The 18,029-nt window shown below is 38.4% G+C and overlaps 2 protein-coding genes across 4 annotated transcripts in view; both read right to left on the bottom strand.

Annotated features, from left to right (window-relative positions):
* ACYP2 (acylphosphatase 2) overlaps window positions 1–18,029 on the bottom strand; it is a 129,659-nt gene that overhangs the window by 77,546 nt on the left and 34,084 nt on the right. The gene's annotated exons all lie outside the window — the stretch shown is intronic.
* The window catches only part of CIMIP6 (ciliary microtubule inner protein 6), a 161,228-nt gene that overhangs the window by 122,859 nt on the left and 20,340 nt on the right, over window positions 1–18,029 (bottom strand). The window lies entirely within an intron of this gene.

Here is an 18,029-nt window from a genome sequence, read left to right as displayed (position 1 = left end):
AAATGCAAGTATTTCAGAACCAGCCTATTGAAAATGAATGAATTAAAGTATCACTTCATAATTAAATTTCACATTAAAAGGACATTGCTGAAAACTGCAGAACATAGTTAAATATTCCTAGACAGCATTAAATAAGACATGTTATTTGCTTTAAAAATCAAACTTTATAAACTAAAATAAATGCTCAGGAAGTATGTCAAAAAAAAAAAAAAGAATATAAAGGTAATCTGCATCTTTTAGACGATCCCCATGCAACTGCATATTGCCACAAGATTTTTATGCAGTAGTTTGTATGCACAAGTGGGTTTATGTCAATTGTCATCAGGGAAAGCTGTGTGCCTGAAAGGTCTTGGGGTCCAAATAAGCAGAGTGGTGGGAGGGCCCAGTATCATCTTTGTGCCAACCTGTATCCATTTATTGGGAATATGGTCATAAGAAATAAATTTTCTATTACTAACCCTTGCAACAATTACATCAGATACCTATTTAATGAAGACAGTTAGGTTAACTTTATCAAGTGATGAGGCTTTACAGAGTCGCCCAGGATTGTAGCTTTTATATGCTATTCCAAGACTACTCACTGGCAGAGTTTTACTCAAGATGAGGCTTGATTAGCCTAACTTCCAATTACAGACTTCAAGGTACTAACATTCTTTTAATAACAAACTTATGTAAACAGGCATTTGTTGAGTCTTATCAGAATCCAAATACAGAAACAGATGAACCACACAAGTAGACCTGGGGTAACATCTTTCTGCTGTGAGCCCCCAAATCAACAGCTATTTTAGCAAAGTGGCGTCACCCATCCCATTAAATCCATGCGGATGTGCCTTTAATTGTAATGTTCATTTGAACTCTACTGCTTTCATAGTCCTATTTATATGTAAATTTGTTTTGGTTTTATATAGTCTAAGAGTTAAAAGCATAAAATACTATATTGTAGTTTCAAGTCTGCGCATATTAACATAATGAACAATTTAAGTAAAATAAGTAATTTGAGTAATATAATAATTGCAGTCAACACTGGAGTTCACAGGGATTTTACTTTCTTCCACAAGGTGGGACAAATCCCTCAGCTTGAGGAACTCTGCTTTATGGCACATTAGTCTCATCTAGGATTTAAGAGAAAAGGAAGCATATTACCATGGTTCTCTGTTGGCAGCTTAAATTTTCTTTCTTTATTTCAAAGTAAGTTGCTCTGTGTCCTTGCTTCGGCTTTATTCCCCAACTTCAAAGCTCAAAGTAGCAGGCCATCTAGAGATGGCCAGAAATGATAGGACACAATCAGGAAAAGGAACCCCTTTTGTAACAGTCACTATACTGAATTTTAATTGCTTTCATTTTTATCTCAACTGTCCATTTCTACAGGGACAGGGAGGCGTCAAAGCCTGTCACAGCTGGGAGGCTTTTTAATTGTTTGCCAATGAAGGAATGAACCATTCCAGGCGATTTTCTCAACTCCTCTTACTCCAGTCTAGTTTCAAAAAAATGCGTCAGAACAAAATGTCTTAATACAGTTATTTTAACTCTCTAAGAAATACTCTACAAGAAGTGTATTTGATGTTGACTGACCACACAGTCACAATCGATAAGTATCAATATCCTTGGAGACTAACCTCTGTAGGAGGCTCTCCAAATGATCAACAATCCTAAGAGGACATGAACAGTATATTCAAATTTTCCAAAGAAAATAAACATGAACAACTTAATCTCCTTTCCATAACAATCGTTAACTATGAAGTAATGAACACATCAACCCAGAACAAGGATCCAAAAGCCAATAGTGAATTAAAATAAGCTATATATTAAAAGGCAGTATTCAAAATGTTGTAAAAATATTTTTTTAATTTAGTGGTTCACAAAAATGAAAAGACTCCTTACCTCCCCCCCCAAATATATTTTAAGAAAACAGATTTAAAAAAAAAAAAAAAACTTTCTGGGTGGTATTAACCTAGAAGCCAGCAAACATTCCTAGCTTCATTCTTAAGAACTGATGAAATACATCTGCAAAAATAAACAGCTTGAAAAAGCTGAGCTTGCCAAAAAAAAAAAAAAGTGTTTTTGTCATTTCCTCAATACTTTTCTTTCATAAAGGAGAAATCAAAGGAAAAGTTAATAAACTTTGTATTAGGAATTGCCTCGGTGAACATATATGCCCTCCACATACACACAATAAAGTGTGAGAACACAATCTGATAAATGACTAATCCTGTAAAATTTGATTTATGACACAGAATATTGCTCAGTACTATAGGCAAGTAACAGTTTTTCTCCTTATTTTTTCTATAACCAGGACCTATGCTAAGCCCTGGGGAAAAAAAAAAATCCCTTTCCTTCCGAAGTCTAAACCTACATTCTTAGCAGGCTGTCTAATGAGTTAAGTCAATCACTAAGCCACGATTTTAGTTTGTGCTTCTGCAGCAAAGAGGTTTTGGAGCTAAGAAAATTATTTCAGTTGTATCCTGCTATTCTGTACAAAAATTAATTTCCTGCCCAACCCTAGGGGTCACATGATACCAAGTTAATGGAAAGTCATGTAGAGATCAAGCTCCAACAATTAAAAAGACACACACACGCACAAAGCTTCCATTCACCATTCTAAGAAAGAGTAAATTGCAATCATCTTAGGGAAAAAATATAGTTGAAGATTGTCACATAAGTTGAAAATAAGAAGTCTAAGATTAAGGACAGTATATTATTAACAGCAGGATCAGAACTGAAGGGGCCAAAAGAGGGAGGGAGAAGAAGGGAAGAGGAGAGAGGGAGAACCACTTTAGGACTGTAAAGAAAAAGGTAAATACAATTTTTTTTTTTTAACTTGGAGACAAAAATTAAATTAGAGGGTGGAGTGCAACCTCCAACTGGATCATGTGAGGTCAAAGGAAAAGCAAGCTCCACATCTCCTTGAGCTGGAAGCATACACAAACCACATGAGGGATGTAACCCAGAAGATACATTTTATGGATCTGTGTGAGGTCCTGGAACATTCTGTGTTGTAACAATTTTGGGATTTCAGAAATTCCACAGGATAGCCAGTTGATTAGCCTTCTCTCTTTAATCTACCTTTTGGCCAGTATTCTAATTATGTGCTCAAGATTACCCAATATTGAATTCACACAAAGAGCTTGAAAGCTAAGTTTCAAAGAACAAACTAGAACAATACTATTATAGGAGACTAACCCCTCCCCCCCAAAAAGGGAAAAAAATCCAAAATAATAAGAAGTATGGTTTATGATTTATATGTTTCATGGTCCCCACTCAACTTTGGAGTACTAAGGTACAAATTGATATCTTTATTACTGCAGAGTTGTGCCAAATATTGAATCCAAACTACCAAAACACCTAGCTACCATTATCTTTAATTTAGGTTCATCCCTACATTGATAAAAATGTATGTAAGATGCCAGTGATGATTAATTTTATGTGTCAACTCGGTTAGACTCTACAGTGTGCGGTTATTTGGTCAAATACCAGTCTAGATGTTGCTGTAAAGGTATTTTAAAGACGTAATTAACACTGATAATCAGTAGACTTTAAGTAAAGCAGATTATTTTCCATAATGTGGGGTGGGCATCATCCAATCAGTTAAAGACCTTCAGGGCAAAAACTGAGGTTTCCAAGAGAGGAAGGAATTCTGTCTCCAGACTGCAACTTGGAAATTCTGCCTGAGTTTCCAGTCTTCAGACTAAGGACTGCAATGTCAATTCTTACCTGAATTTCTATCCTGGCAGCATATTCTACAGATTTTGGACTTGTTAGTTCCCATGACAGTAAATCAATTTCTATATTTATATGTAGTGTGTGTGTGGGTATAATAGTATTCTAGTTATATATATATATATATATGTATATAATAAAAATGTGTATTTATACATACATACATACTATTGGTTCTGCTTCCCTGGAACTCTGATTAATACAATGCCCAAAACCCTAACCAAAAAATGAGTATTTCATTTATCCTAATATAATTCCAATTTTATAACTAGCGGCAAACATTGGTTATCATCAAATTCTCATGGTTTTCAAATCACTCAAAGAACTTGCGTTAATAGGAAGAGAGCCTACGAATGTTCCCTCTATGGTTTATAGCTTTTATTACACTTATTAAGAGTTTAAAACAGATTGCTCCCCCTACAGGGGAACATTTAGTTTGCATTTCTAAATTATATTTTGGAACAATTAACAGCAGAAAAAGATCACAAAGAAGATTTGAATAAACCAAAGTGAAATGCATTGATACACCTGCTTAAGGGAAACAAAGAAGAGACATCAGTACTGGGAAAAATTTATATAAATGCTACCAGGCACCTAGCATAAATAAAAGATGTCATCTCTGAAAACTCTAAGAGTCTTGGGTCTGTCAAAACACAAAGGATAAATTATCTTGTTGTCAAAGCACCTTTTAGTATATTAGTTTTGAATCAAACACAATAGAGGTATCACTAATTATACCTTTAGCAAAGTGGCAGGCAACCTAATTAAGTGAAAACATACCACATGTTTTGGGTAGAAACATTTTATAAACACCAGAGGACTTGGGGGGGGGGGACTTTTTAATTGAATAGAAAACAATGCCAGATCATTCTCTGGGAGCAGCCAGCAATGACAGTCAATAACAGATCTAAACTGTGCCTCTAATTCACAGTATCATCCATTACAATTATTTAAGAAAACTATTGGCAAACAAATAAATCACAATGACATCTTGAGCCCAAGTTCCCAAACTTAAAACCCAAATGCCTTCAAGAATATGGGAGTAAACAGAAATGTGGGAAGTGTGGGGTGTAACAGAGGAGTGAGGATGCAGGGCATGCATGCTCCATCAAAAAGATAAGTTTATATTAAAATGAAATGGTAACAACTTTATTTCTTCCCAACAAAATGCATCAGCCCCAGGTGGAATTCAACCACAGCTGCCAGTTTGTGATCCTTGAATAAGACAACAGAAGTAAATTAGAATAGTAAATACATGAATTAGTGATAGAGAATACAGCCATAAGTATTCAGAAAATATACTCTAAAAGGGGGTGTCTATTTGCTCATTAGTCAGGATTAGTGAAATCTATTTAACCCTAAAGCAAAGCCTGTATCATAGGAAAAGTACAAAATTAGCTGCATATGAGTATCCCTGACCCAATATGTGAATTACTTTGGTAAATGTGTACCAATTAAAGACACAAGGAAGAGAGTTAAACTCTGGGGAGTAGAAGAGAATTTCAAGAGAAGGGATTTAGGCACGGAATGAATTATTGGAAGAGATTACTAGAAAGGAGATACCTGGTGAGGTAAATCTAAGCCACTAAATAAAGATTATTGAGGAGATGGCTCCCCACCATCTCCTGAGGCCTGTCTGGAGACAGAAGCATCCCAGGCAACAGTGATGTGACTGCTGCCTCATCTGGGAAGAGAAATCAACTCAAACCATCTTAAGAAAGGGGTGGAGGGTAAGTGTCTTGTAGGAGTGGATGGGAAGAGGAGATAGGTAAACAGTATCCTAAGAAGATATGCAAAGGTTTTGTGAGAAACCAAGGATTAAAAAAAAAAAAAAAAAAAAAAAAGTAGGCCTCCCCTTCAAGAACTGAGCCTTCCTTTTCTTACCAGTGACCTATCTGCTTCTCTCTGGGCATTATCTCTTTGAAGCAAACTGGTTTCCTTTGGTTCTTCAACTTGCCTTTGACCAAAATGGCCTCTCCAGGCCCAGATGCATTCTCAAGTTTCTGAAATCAGCTGCCACAGGTCATTGGCAACATCCACCAAAGCCAAGAGACTTCACCCACCACACCCTGTAAGGTGCTTGGGAGAGAACACTCCCCGGACCTAAGAAAGCAAAAAAACTGCATAGACATCTCAGGGAATTAGCAGTTCAAACTAGGAATACCAGAATGGACAGAATAGGCAGCTTCTACCAACACCGAGGGAATGTAAGAAACAATAAAAATGTATTAAGAATGTTCAAGGGGATAGATACACACAGAAAAACTACAAAAATTTCAGGGGGGTGGTGCTAAAGGAAACATGAAATCTAAGGTCAAAATTCCAACAGAGAAAGTAAAATGGCTAGTATTGAAAACCAAACTAATAAACAGGAAGATGAAATAAAGGAACTATCACATGATAAAGCAAAGATTACAAAGAAATGTAAATTACTGGTGAAAATATAAGAGGCATAGAGAACCAACCCAGGATTTCCAGAAAGAGAGAAAAGAACAGAAGCAATGTTCAAATAGGACAACTTTTGTGAGCTGAAGGAAAAACTGAGTTTTCAGATCAAAAAAGTTCACCAAATGCCAAGCAGTTATAATGGGGGCAGGGAGGGTGGGGAGGCACACAATTAACATATTATGGTGAAGTTTTTGAACTCCAAGAATAAAGATCAAGCTTTAGAGACTTTGAGAGAGAATACTCCAAAGAGTATTCTTTGTGATTCTTTGTGAGATACTCACAAAGATAAAATAATCAGACTGCAATGGATCTTTCATATACCATATTGGCCCTGATAGATGTATATAGACTTTAAAGAAAAAGGGACTGCATTCCAAGAATCCTGCCTCCAGACAATATATAGTATGTAACTTGAATGAGACAAATTTCAGACTTACAAGGATTCAGAAAATGGATCACTCATTTACCCTTTTTTGAAGGAAAAAGAGAATTAAATTACTCCAGGTTCAACATATTTAAAAAATCAATTAGCATAATACCCTATAGTATTAGAAAGATAAACAAACCATGTGATCAATTTAACAGATGCAGGAAAAAAGTTTTGACAAATTCTAGCACCCTGAGACGACTAAAAACCATTCAACAAAGTAGGACTAGAAGGCAGCTTCCTCGAGCTAACAAAGGACATCTACGAGAAACCCACAGCTAACATCACAGTGGTGAAAGCTTGAAAGCTGTCCCTTAACAATAAGGTACTTATTACTTACTTATTACAATCAACACTTCTGTTCAACATTGTACTAGAGTAGTCTAGCGGGAGCAATTAGTCAAGAAACAGAAATAAAATTCATCTAGACAGGACAGGAAGAAGTCAAACTCTCTATAACTGCAGATGACATGATCTTATATATAGAAAATCATAACGAATCCACTAAAAAACTATTAGAATAAATGGATTCAGTAAGGCCATAGGAGGCAAGATCAAATTAAAATCAGTTGTATTTCTATAGACTAGCAGTGAAAAATGTGAAAATGAAATTAAGGAAACAGTTATGTTCACAGTAGAATCAAAAGGAATATAATACATTAGGAATAAATTTAACAAATGAAGTGCAAGACTATGCACCAGAAATTAAACAGTACTGTTGAAAGAAATTAAAGACCTAAATAAATGGAAAAACATCTCATGTTCATGGATTGAAAGACTTAATATTGTTAATATGTCAATACTCTTGAAGTTGATCTATAGTCTCAATAAAATTCCAACTTTTTTACATAAATGGACAAACTGATCCTAAAATTCACAGTGAATTTCAAGAGCCCATAATAGCCAAAAACAAAACAAAACAAAAACAAAAACCTTGAAAATGAAGACTTAGTTGGAGGACTCATACTTTCCAACTTCAAAATATAATATGACTCTACAGGAACAAAGAATGTGTGGTACTGGCATATGGAGACATACAGGCAAATGGAATAGAGTTAGTAATATGCCTCTCTCTATGATCAATTGATTTTCTACAAGGGTACCAAGATTATTCAATCAGGAAAGAGTCATTAACAAATGATGTTGAAATAACTGAATACTTATCTGTAAAAGAAAGCAGTTGGATCCCTAACCTTATTCCATGTGTAAAAATTAACTCAAAATAGAAGAGCTTATAATATAAAACTCAGGGTGCCTGGCTGGCTCAGTCAGTGAAGCATGCGACTCTTGATCTTGGGGTCATGTGAGCCCCATATTGGGGGTGGAGTTTATCAAAAATAATAAAAAATAAGAAGTATTTTTTAAAGATTTTTTATTTTTAGAGAGAGAAAGCAAGTGTGCGAGAGAGAGCGACTGGGGGAGAGGGAGAGAACCTCAAGCAAACTCCCCACTGAGCCTAACTCAGGGCTCCATCTCAGAATCGTGACACCTGAGCCAAAATCAAGAGTCCTATGCTTAACTGACTGAGCCACCCAGGCACCCCTAAAATATATACCTGAAACTCTAAGAAAAAAAAATTGGTGTAAATCTTCCTGACTTTGGAATAAGCAAGTTTTCCTATATGTATCACCAAAAGCACAAGCAACAAAAGAACCACAGATATCATCAAATTAAAAATGTTTGTGGGTGCCTGGGTTGCTCAGTCAGTTAAGCGTCTGCCTTCACCTCGGGTCATGGTCTCAGGGTCCTGGGATTGAGGATCGAGTCCTGCATTGGGCTCACTGCTTGGCAGGGAGCCGCCCTCTGCCCTCCCCTCCCCTCCTGCTCTGTCTCAAATAAATAATAAAATCTTAAAAAAAAAAAAAAAAGAAAGAAAAAAATTAAAAATTTTTGTGTTTCAAAGGATATTATCAAGAAAATGAAAGGAGGGGTGCCTGGCTGACTCAGTCAGAAGAGTGTGTGACTCTTGATCTCAGGATCCTGAGTTTAAGCCACATGTTGGGTATAGAGATTACTTAAAATACAACTTAAAAAAAAGGGGGGGTGCCTGGGTGGCTCAGTTGGTTGGGCAACTGCCTTGGGCTCAGGTCATGATCCTGGAGTCCCAGGATCGAGTCCCGCATCGGGCTACCTGCTCAGCAGGGAGTCTGCTTCTCCCTCTGACCCTCCTCCCTCTCATGCTCTCTATCATTCTCTCTCTCTCTCTCTCAATAAATAAAATCTTAAAAGAAAAAAAGAAAATGAAAAGAGTCTACAGAAAGGGGGAATATGTTTGCAAATTCTATATCTGATAGGGGTCTAATATCCAGAATATGGTACAAGAAAACTCGTACAACTGAATAAAAGGCAACCGAATTTTTTTTAAATGGCAAAGGATGTAGATAGACATTTCTTCAAAGTGTATATACAAGGGGCTAATAAACACATGAGAAAATGTTAACATCTTTAGCCATCAGGGAAATGAAAATCAAAACCACAATGAGATACCAGTTCATACCCACTAGGATGTCTGTCATAAAAAAATAAAAGACAAGAATGATGCTGGTGAGGACGTGAAGAAATTATAACTCTCATGCACTGCTTTGTAAAATGGTGCAGCCACTTTAGGAAACAGTTTGGCTGCTCCTCAAAATGTTAAATATACATTTACCAAATGACTTAGCAATTCCAATCCTAGGAATATACTCAAAAGAACTAAAAATTTTGTCCACACAATTCCATGCACATAAATGTTTATAGCATCATTATTCATACCAGCCCAAAGAGGAAACAATCCAAATGTCTACCAACTGATGAATGAATAAATCAAATGTGGTAAAGTCACACAATGGAATATTATTCAGCCATAAAAAGGAATGAAGTACTGATCCATGCTACAACACGAATGAACCTAGAAAGAAGCCAGACACCAAAGGGCACATACTGTATGATACTATTTATAGTAAATGTTCAGAACAGGCAAATCATAGGGGCAGAGCATAGGTTAGCAGTTGCCAGGATTTGAGGCTACAGGGGAAGGGGGAGTGACCACTAACGGGTTTCTTTTTTGAAGTGAGGAAAACATTCTGCAATTAGGTGGTCATGATGCTTGCAAATCTTGTGAATATACTAAAAACCAACAAATTGTCTTCTTTAAGTGGCAGAAGAGGAAGTCAGAGATTGAAGCATGAAAAGGATTTCATGCATGGTTGCTGGCTGAAAGATGGGGTGGATCATATGATTCCATTCATATGTGGAATTTAAAAAACAAAACAGGGGCGCCTGGGTGGCTCAGTCGGTTAAGCATCCAACTCTTGATTTTAACTCAGGTCTTGATCTCAGGGTCACGAGTTCAAACCCTGCATTGGGCTCTGCACTGGGCATGGAGCCTACTTAAATTAAAAATAAATAAATAACAAAATAAACAAGCAGAGGGGGGAAAAAAAAGAGACACACACTGGACTATAGAAACAGACTCTGGACTATAGAGAACAAACTCATGATTGGGGGGGCAGGGATGGGAATGGGTGAGCAGAAATGATGGGGATTATGGGGTGAACTTGTACTGATGAGCACTGGGTGATATACTGAATTGTTGAAACTGTACTGTACACCTGAAATTAACATAACACTGTACGTTAACTATATTGGAATTAAGATGTTTTTTAAAAAGATGGAGTGAGGGCGCCTGGGTGGCTCAGTTGGTTAAGCGGCTGCCTTTGGCTCAGGTCATGATCCTGGAGTCCCTGGATCGAGGCGCCTGGAGGCGCCCCAGATGTTGTTTTAAACCACTAAATTTGGGGCTCCTGGGTAGCTCAGTCATTACCCTTCTGCCTTCGGCTCAGATCATGATCCCAGGGTCCTAAGATCGAGTCCCATATCAGGCTCCCTGCTCAGCGGGGAGCCTGCTTCTCCCTCTCCCTGTAGCTCCCCCTGCTTGTCTGCTTTCTGACACATAAATAAGATCTTAAAAATAAATAAATAAAAAACCACTAAACTTTTAGTAAGCTGTTACATAGTGATAGAAAACAGACTCCTTCAGGGAACAGCAGCCGAGTCTTTGTATTAGTGAAAGGCAGGCAGATGCCTGCCCCTGGGGGTAACCAATGGGAGTTAGGGGAGACATTCCTCAGCCTCTTCCCAACCTAGCAAACAGGGAAGGGAAATAATTCTGAGATGCATTCTTCATGGCTCCTCTGAAAGGTCTCGAGAGGTAGAGTGCCCTGGTGGTAGCCAGATCCCAGCTCAACATCAATTGCTTACTGGCTGTTTTTCCTTCCCTGTTTCACTCTCCCTTCTCCGTCACTGCTTCCTGGGACTGCCTCCCAATTCAATCAGTCACACGTAAGCCAGGGTCTCAGGGGAATCGAAGCTAAAATAACCTCCAAAACTCCTTTTTCTCATCTGTAACATGGGGGTGAGAATACGATCTAACGTCATTAATACTTTTAATGCAGTGTTGTTACGAGGATTACATCAGGTAATATATGTAGAGTTCTCATCCTGGTGCCTGGCACACAGTAAAAATTAAATCAACCAATACTACTTTGTTCATAACAAACAGTGACCAAGTAAAATCTACAGTGACATGCTTTTACAGGAAACCAAACAGGCAATGTAAATAAATGTGGGGCTATCTTCTGGCACAGTGGTTCTCAGTGGGGACAATCTTGTCCCCCCAGGGAACACGTGGCAATGTGTGGAGACAATTCTGATTGTCACAACTGGGAGCTGTTACTGGCATCTACTGGATAGAGGCCAGGGATGTCGCACAGGACAGCCCCCTCACAATCAAGAATTATCTGGCCAAAGGGGCACCTGGGTGGCTCAGTTGGTTAGGTGACTGCCTTCGGCTCAGGTCATGATCTCAGGGTCCTGGGATCAAGTCCTGCATTGGGCTCCCTGCTCGGCGGGAAGCCTGCTTCTCCCTCTCTCACTCCCCCTGCTTGTGTTCCCTCTCTCGCTGTCTCTCTCTCTCAGTCAAATAAATAAATAAAATCTTAAAAAAAAAATTATCTGGCCAAAATGTCAAGAGTGCCAAGGTTGAGAAACACTGTCTAGCACAATATCCTGATTATTATAGGATTATTATAGGAGCCTCATAAATATTTAATGTAATTCATTAAACCTCTAAAAAAATTTACAACTCTGAGGAGCCCTCAGTTTCTTGGTCAGAAGGATCACAGACTCCATCCTCAAGAGTTCAATCAAGAGATTGAACCTACAAACCATAGTCATGAAAGATAACTGAATGTCAAAGGACCTATATGTAAAATGGCATCTCTCAGTTGATTATCATGCCAAAGAAGAACCTGAGAAGATCTGCAGTACAAGAAGTTGACTGAATCAGTCTGTGGCGAGTGTAGCCCTCCATGTTGGAAGCACACAGGTACCAACACTCCACCCCTGACAACAAGAACGTTCCCAAAGGAGCTAACAAGGCTAAGAGAATCATCAACCTGTAGACAGCTGCATGCCAGGTGCAGTGAAGATCAAAATTTAACTAACAAGAAAAGATTGATGCAGTTTAGCCAGAGTTTTGAGGTCTCTTTTCTGACCTAGTCTGGGGAGATCCCCCAAACAAGCAAATGCATATGGTTCTTTCTTTCTCTACTTTCACTTGAATATTCATTATCAGAAAATACAACTTCCTAAAATAGCTCCTAGAGTTTTCACTAGTGATACCAACTCTGAATATTTACACTTTAAGTAATATCACAGTTGAGTGGGCATCCACTGTGCGGATAGCATTTTAATAAGGTATAAAGGTTTATAAAAGAAGATAATTCATTTCTAACCTAAATATTTTTCATATCTAGGTAGAAATATCAAACATTACACTTACAAATAAATCAACTATAAATTACAAAACAACAGGAAAAGAAAAAATGTTACAAGTTTACCAGAACTTGTAAATAGATTAAATATAGGAAAGAAAATAACAAAATTAAATGTTGAGGAAAATAAGAATCATTGACGTTGAAAGTACAACTCTATAGATAGGATATTTTATCTTTATATATAATTATAATATGGACTTCCTGATGAGAAAAAAGTCAGTGCATTTAAGATTTGAATCAAATGCTTCAAGGATGAAGAGGCTGGTTGTACAAAAGATTTAACTCAATAAAAATGTACAGTTAATTTTTTTCATCTCCAATTATTGATGTCTTCTTGGAGCACTGACCAAATGCCATTATACAGTGTTCCCAAAGAAAATGCCAGTGGGGTGAAAAATGATCAGTCTTGAGGTTTTATATATCATGCCTATTTAAAGCTCTGGTTTTTAACCTATTTTTTTTTTTTTTTAGAGAGAGAGAGTGAATGCAAACCGGGGGCAGGGAGGAGGGAAGAGGAAGAGGGAGAATCTTTAGCAGGGTCACGCCCAACAGCACTGAGCTGAGGCAGGGCTCGGTCTCATGACCCCGAGATCATGACCTGAGGGGAAATCAAGAGTCCCACACCTAACTGACTGAGCCACCCAAACGCCCCTCTTTTTGAACATAGTACAAATAAAAGCAAAACAAAGAAATATTTTATTCTGTTATTTTATTTTATTTGGGGGGGTGGGGAAGAAGAGGGAGAGAAAGAATCTTAAGCAGGCTCCACGCCCAGCATGGAGCCCCATGTGGGGCCTGATCTCACAACCCTGAGATCCAGACCTGGGCAGAAATCAAAAGTCGGTTGCTTAACCAACTGAGCCACCAAGGCACCCACTTACTCTGTAATTTTAAAGCAAACTTTAACTGAATTGCAAATGGGAATGTTTCTATTTTCTGCAAATTCATAATACCAACTATTTTCTAATCTACGACTATCACTTGCAGATAGACAACAATAACAACGCAATTATAAAACACATAAATTGCTGCCATTGTTCCAACAGAATGTGCTATTTGTGTAATAATAGTTGTCGATCATTCCAGGCTACATTCCAGCCTATATTATAGGCTAAAAAATATGAGGTTAATTTTTATGGTAGTATAAGTTCACATAATTATTATTAAATGAAAAATTGGCCTCTTGAGCAAAACCAGCACACACCTTCCAGGAAACAAACAGAAAACAAAGTTTCATTTATTAGATATATTTTATCTAGCACTTTCCCAAGCAAGAGTAGCTGGCCATCCTATATTAATATTATGTATACATGCTCATTCAGATATTGTGCTAGTATTCTTTTTAATCTTTGCCAATTTGGTGGTGGGAAAAGCTCTCTAAATTGAAATTCCGTAACTACTAGGGATATTAAACCTTTTGCATGTATTTGCTGATCAATAATTTCCTTTTTGTGGGGGCACCTGGGTGGCTCAGTTGGTTAAGCGACTGCTTTCGGCTCAGGTCATGATCCTGGAGTCCCGGGATCGAGTCCCACATCGGGCTCCCTGCTTAGCAAGGAGTCTCCTTCTCCCTCTGACCCTCCTTTCTCTCATGCTCTCTGTCTCTCATTCTCTCTCAAGTAAATAAAATCTTAAAAAATAAATGAATAAATAAATAAATAAATAATTTCCTTTTTGTGAACTACCTGGCCATTTTTTTTCCCCTTTGGATTTTTTTCAGGCAATGTTTTGTTCAAATATTTGTATTTGTGAGTTTTTTATACTCACAACATACATAATTTAGCTATATTTTAACAATTTACCTTTTGCCCATAAATTTTGTTTATGGTGTCCCTTGGCATATAAATTTCTAAATACTTCAAGTCTACCCTATATATCCTTTATATTTTGTCTTTCAGTTTATAAGGCCCTCACTAACTCCAATGTAGATATTTCATATCTATATATTCTTCTAGTTCTTCAATGGTTTAATCTTTTACATTCAACTCTTAATCCAGATAGGAGGAAGGAAGCTAATATTCTTCTAATAGTTACCCATGGTCTCAGCATTGTCTATTAAATAATCCATCTTCATCATATAGGAAGTGCATGCATTAGGGTCTGTTTCTGAACTTCCTATTCTCTTTCACTGATCTAATGTATTTGGATTAGTATTGCACTGCTAAGATTACTGTAGGATTTTAAATTTTTCATTCCTCCCCATAAATTTGAAAAGCATTTTCTCATTAAAAAAACATCCGTGGGAGATAATGATGACTACATTAGTTAAGATGCTCTGGGATGCAAAACCCTGAAAGCCCAATTCAAAGACGTTACAACAATAAAGGAATTGATTGGTGTTCATAACTATGAATCCAAAAGCAGATCAAATTTCAGCGTTGCTTGAAACAATGGCCCCTCCATGTCATTAATAACCCATGTGTTTCCATCTCTCAGCCTCCAGGTCTCCTACCCTAATGCGGTCAAGTTCATCTTACAGCTATGTTTCCTCGTGGAGGTAGGATGGCTGCCAGAAGCAACCTGGACCAATGCATCCTCACTGACAGCCAGCTGAAGACCAGGAGCCATCAGCAATTGCTTGCTGTGCTCCATTAGCCTGAAATGTGTCACCAACCCGTTCTCTCTCTTTTTTATCAATCACAATTAAGAAAAACAGGATTAAAATTATTGGCACCCATAAACCTGTCATGGAATAGGTATGGAGACAGTCACAACTTTCACTATGATGAGAATTGTCTAAATGCATTAATTTTAAATGCATTGGTATCTTTATAATTTTGAGACTTTTTACCCAAAGACACAGCACCTCTCCCCATTTATTCAAATTTTCTGCTTTTCTAACATATTTTAGTAAGGGCGTGTGGTTTTCTTCATATACATACTATACATGTGTCTACTTCCTAAGTCTACCTAATTCCAGATAACTTTTATTTAAGGTTCTATTATGAATGGAATCTTATTGCATTATATTTTCTACATAGTTGTATGAAAGTTTGCTGGTTTACGTGACTGCCAACTCCTAGAGAGTACTACCCTTCGACATAAGCAAGAGGGCTCCTGCCCTGGCCTCACTCTCTACAGGCCCCCCACAAAAAAAGGACACTAATAAGTACATTTATTAAACAATGCATGAGTTCCTCTGTTACTCAGGAAGTGACACTTAGAGGTGACAAATGCAACCTGTAATGCCGAACAGCCACTCTTGTGACTAACACTATTCAGCCCCCTGGAAAATTTCTCCACACTTCTTGCCCTGTGTTCTCAAAATTAAAAAGCAACTTCTTCTGAATATTCTCCAACTGTGACTTTTGAAACAGACCCTGCTCCTAATTAAGAATAGTTTTATTTTCATGAAAATATAAAATTAAATTTTCAAAAGAAAGTTAAATCTTCATTATTTAAATGACTTAATTTTTAGATAATCCTAAGTATTTTAGGGAATAAATAACATTTTTAGAAAATATATTAGAGGGGGTGCCTGCGTGCCTCAATTGGTTAAGCATCAAACTTCAGCTCAGGTCATGATCTCAGTGTCCTGGGACAGAGCCCCACATGGGGCTCCGAGCAGGGAGACTGATTCTCCCTCCCCCCAACTTGTGCTGGCTCTCTCTCTCAAATAACTTAAGAAGTATATATTAGAACATTTAATCTTCCAAATTCTTGCAATTGCCTTAATTTACATTTTTGATTCAATTAGGTACATTTTTAATAGTTACATTTTTAAATATTTTAGATTACTGTAGGTAGAACAAAAATTATTGATCATAATAATAGTAGTGATTTTGCTAAAATGTAAGCAAGGAAAATATATTTTGTAGAATTATGACTCATGTGTTATTTTATATTAGTACTCATCCTAAAATTCTGACCCCTGATCAGAACACCCAGGTTTGCATGATAATTATTTAATGCAATCATTTTTATATTTTGCCAACTTACTCTCATATAGACAGCACCATTCCACAATTTTGATTTGCATTTTTAATTCTGTTGTACTAGAAGATTTATCAAGGTAGGGAGGTAAAACATTTTATTTCATAGCTTAATTCAAAATTCAACATAGAAACACATGGTTTGCGGGCCTCCATTTGTCCTCTCACCCAAACCCTGCAACAATTAGGGGAGGACCTGGTCTGAAGTTGTAATGTGGGCCTAGTCACGGCTGGATCCAGGGATCAAATGATGGTGCTAGGGTAGGACGGCCGCTGACAATCCTGGCATCTCCTGACCGTGCAGTCCTAGTAGAAGGTGGGCTCTTTCAGCATTTCTGATTAGTCCTGCTTGGGGCATATGGTTCCCCTGCCCAGACATATCATGGTACCCAGGGAATGTGGTGTCATGACAAGCCCAGCAACATCTCATACCCTTCCCTGTATCTGGGACTGGGCATGGTCACATGGAATGGATCAGGGGTGATTCTCTAAAGAAAAAATGCTGGCAGTTAACAAAATTAAAATTACACTGAAATCTAAGGTAGGTACTTAAATTTTGCAAATTCATTTTTTATCTTCCCTATTTATATATATATGTGTGTGTGTGTATATATATATATATATATATGTGTATATATATATATATATATTTTTTTTTTTTTTTTTGAGAGAAACAGAGCACGAGCACAAGCTGGGGTAGGGGCAGAGAAAGAGAAGCAGACTCCCCCGCTGAGCAGGGAGCCCTATATGGGGCTCGATCCCAGGACCCCAAGATCATGACCTGGGCCAAAAGCAGATGCTTAATGAACTGAGCCACCCAGGTGCCCCTGTATCTTCCCTCTTAATGAACTTTTACTAATTCCAGTAATTTTTCTATTGGTTCTTGTGGATTTTCTAGGTAAGCAATGATATAAAAGGCAAACAGTGGAAGATGGCAGAGGAGTAGGAGACCCAAATTTCGTCTGGTCCCAGGAATTCAGCTGGATAGGGATCAAACCATTCTGAACACCTACAAACTCAACAGGAGATCAAAGAAAAGAATAGTAGCAACTCTCTGAACAAAAAAGCAACCACTATCTGGAAGGCAGGACGTGAGCAAGGAGAAGTGAATCTGAGGTGATATTCGGGAAGATAGACGGCGGGGGAGGGGGCCTCTGTCAGCGGCTACCGGCAAGTGATAGAGCCGCGGAGCACAAAATCGGAACTTTTAGAAGTCGGCTCCACTGAGGGACGTCGCTCCAGTGGCTAAGCAGGGGGTGGAAACCTCGCGGGACAGTGTGGTCTCAGGACCCTCGGGGTCACAGAAAGACCGGGGGTGCCTGAGTGCGGCAGAGCTCCCAGATAACGGAGCAGGGAAGCCGGCTGCAGAGACAGAGCCGAGGAGCGGGCTCTCAGCTCGGGGTTGTCATAAACCGTGATCTGCCGCATGGTCAGGCCACTGCTCCTCCAGCAGGGACCCAACAAGCGGCAGATCCAGGGAGACTCACCTTCCTCCCCCTAGAGGAGCAGCGCAGGAGCGTACTGCAGGGATCTGCTGGGTTTGGAGACTCCACACAGGGTGCCAGAGATAGAAACACTCGGTCTCAGGCTGGGTGAGCACGGAGTGCTGCCGGACACCAGGGAGACGGGAGTGACTGACTGCTTTTCTCTGGGGGCTCACTGAGGAGCCGGGTCCTGAGTTCTCAG

This window comes from Leptonychotes weddellii, chromosome 10, assembly GCF_054177405.1.
Source record: "Leptonychotes weddellii isolate Sample4059 chromosome 10, ASM5417740v2, whole genome shotgun sequence".
Lineage (NCBI taxonomy): Eukaryota > Metazoa > Chordata > Mammalia > Carnivora > Phocidae > Leptonychotes > Leptonychotes weddellii.
Note: the sequence above shows the minus strand (reverse complement) of the source record. Positions and strands in the feature narration are given on the sequence as shown.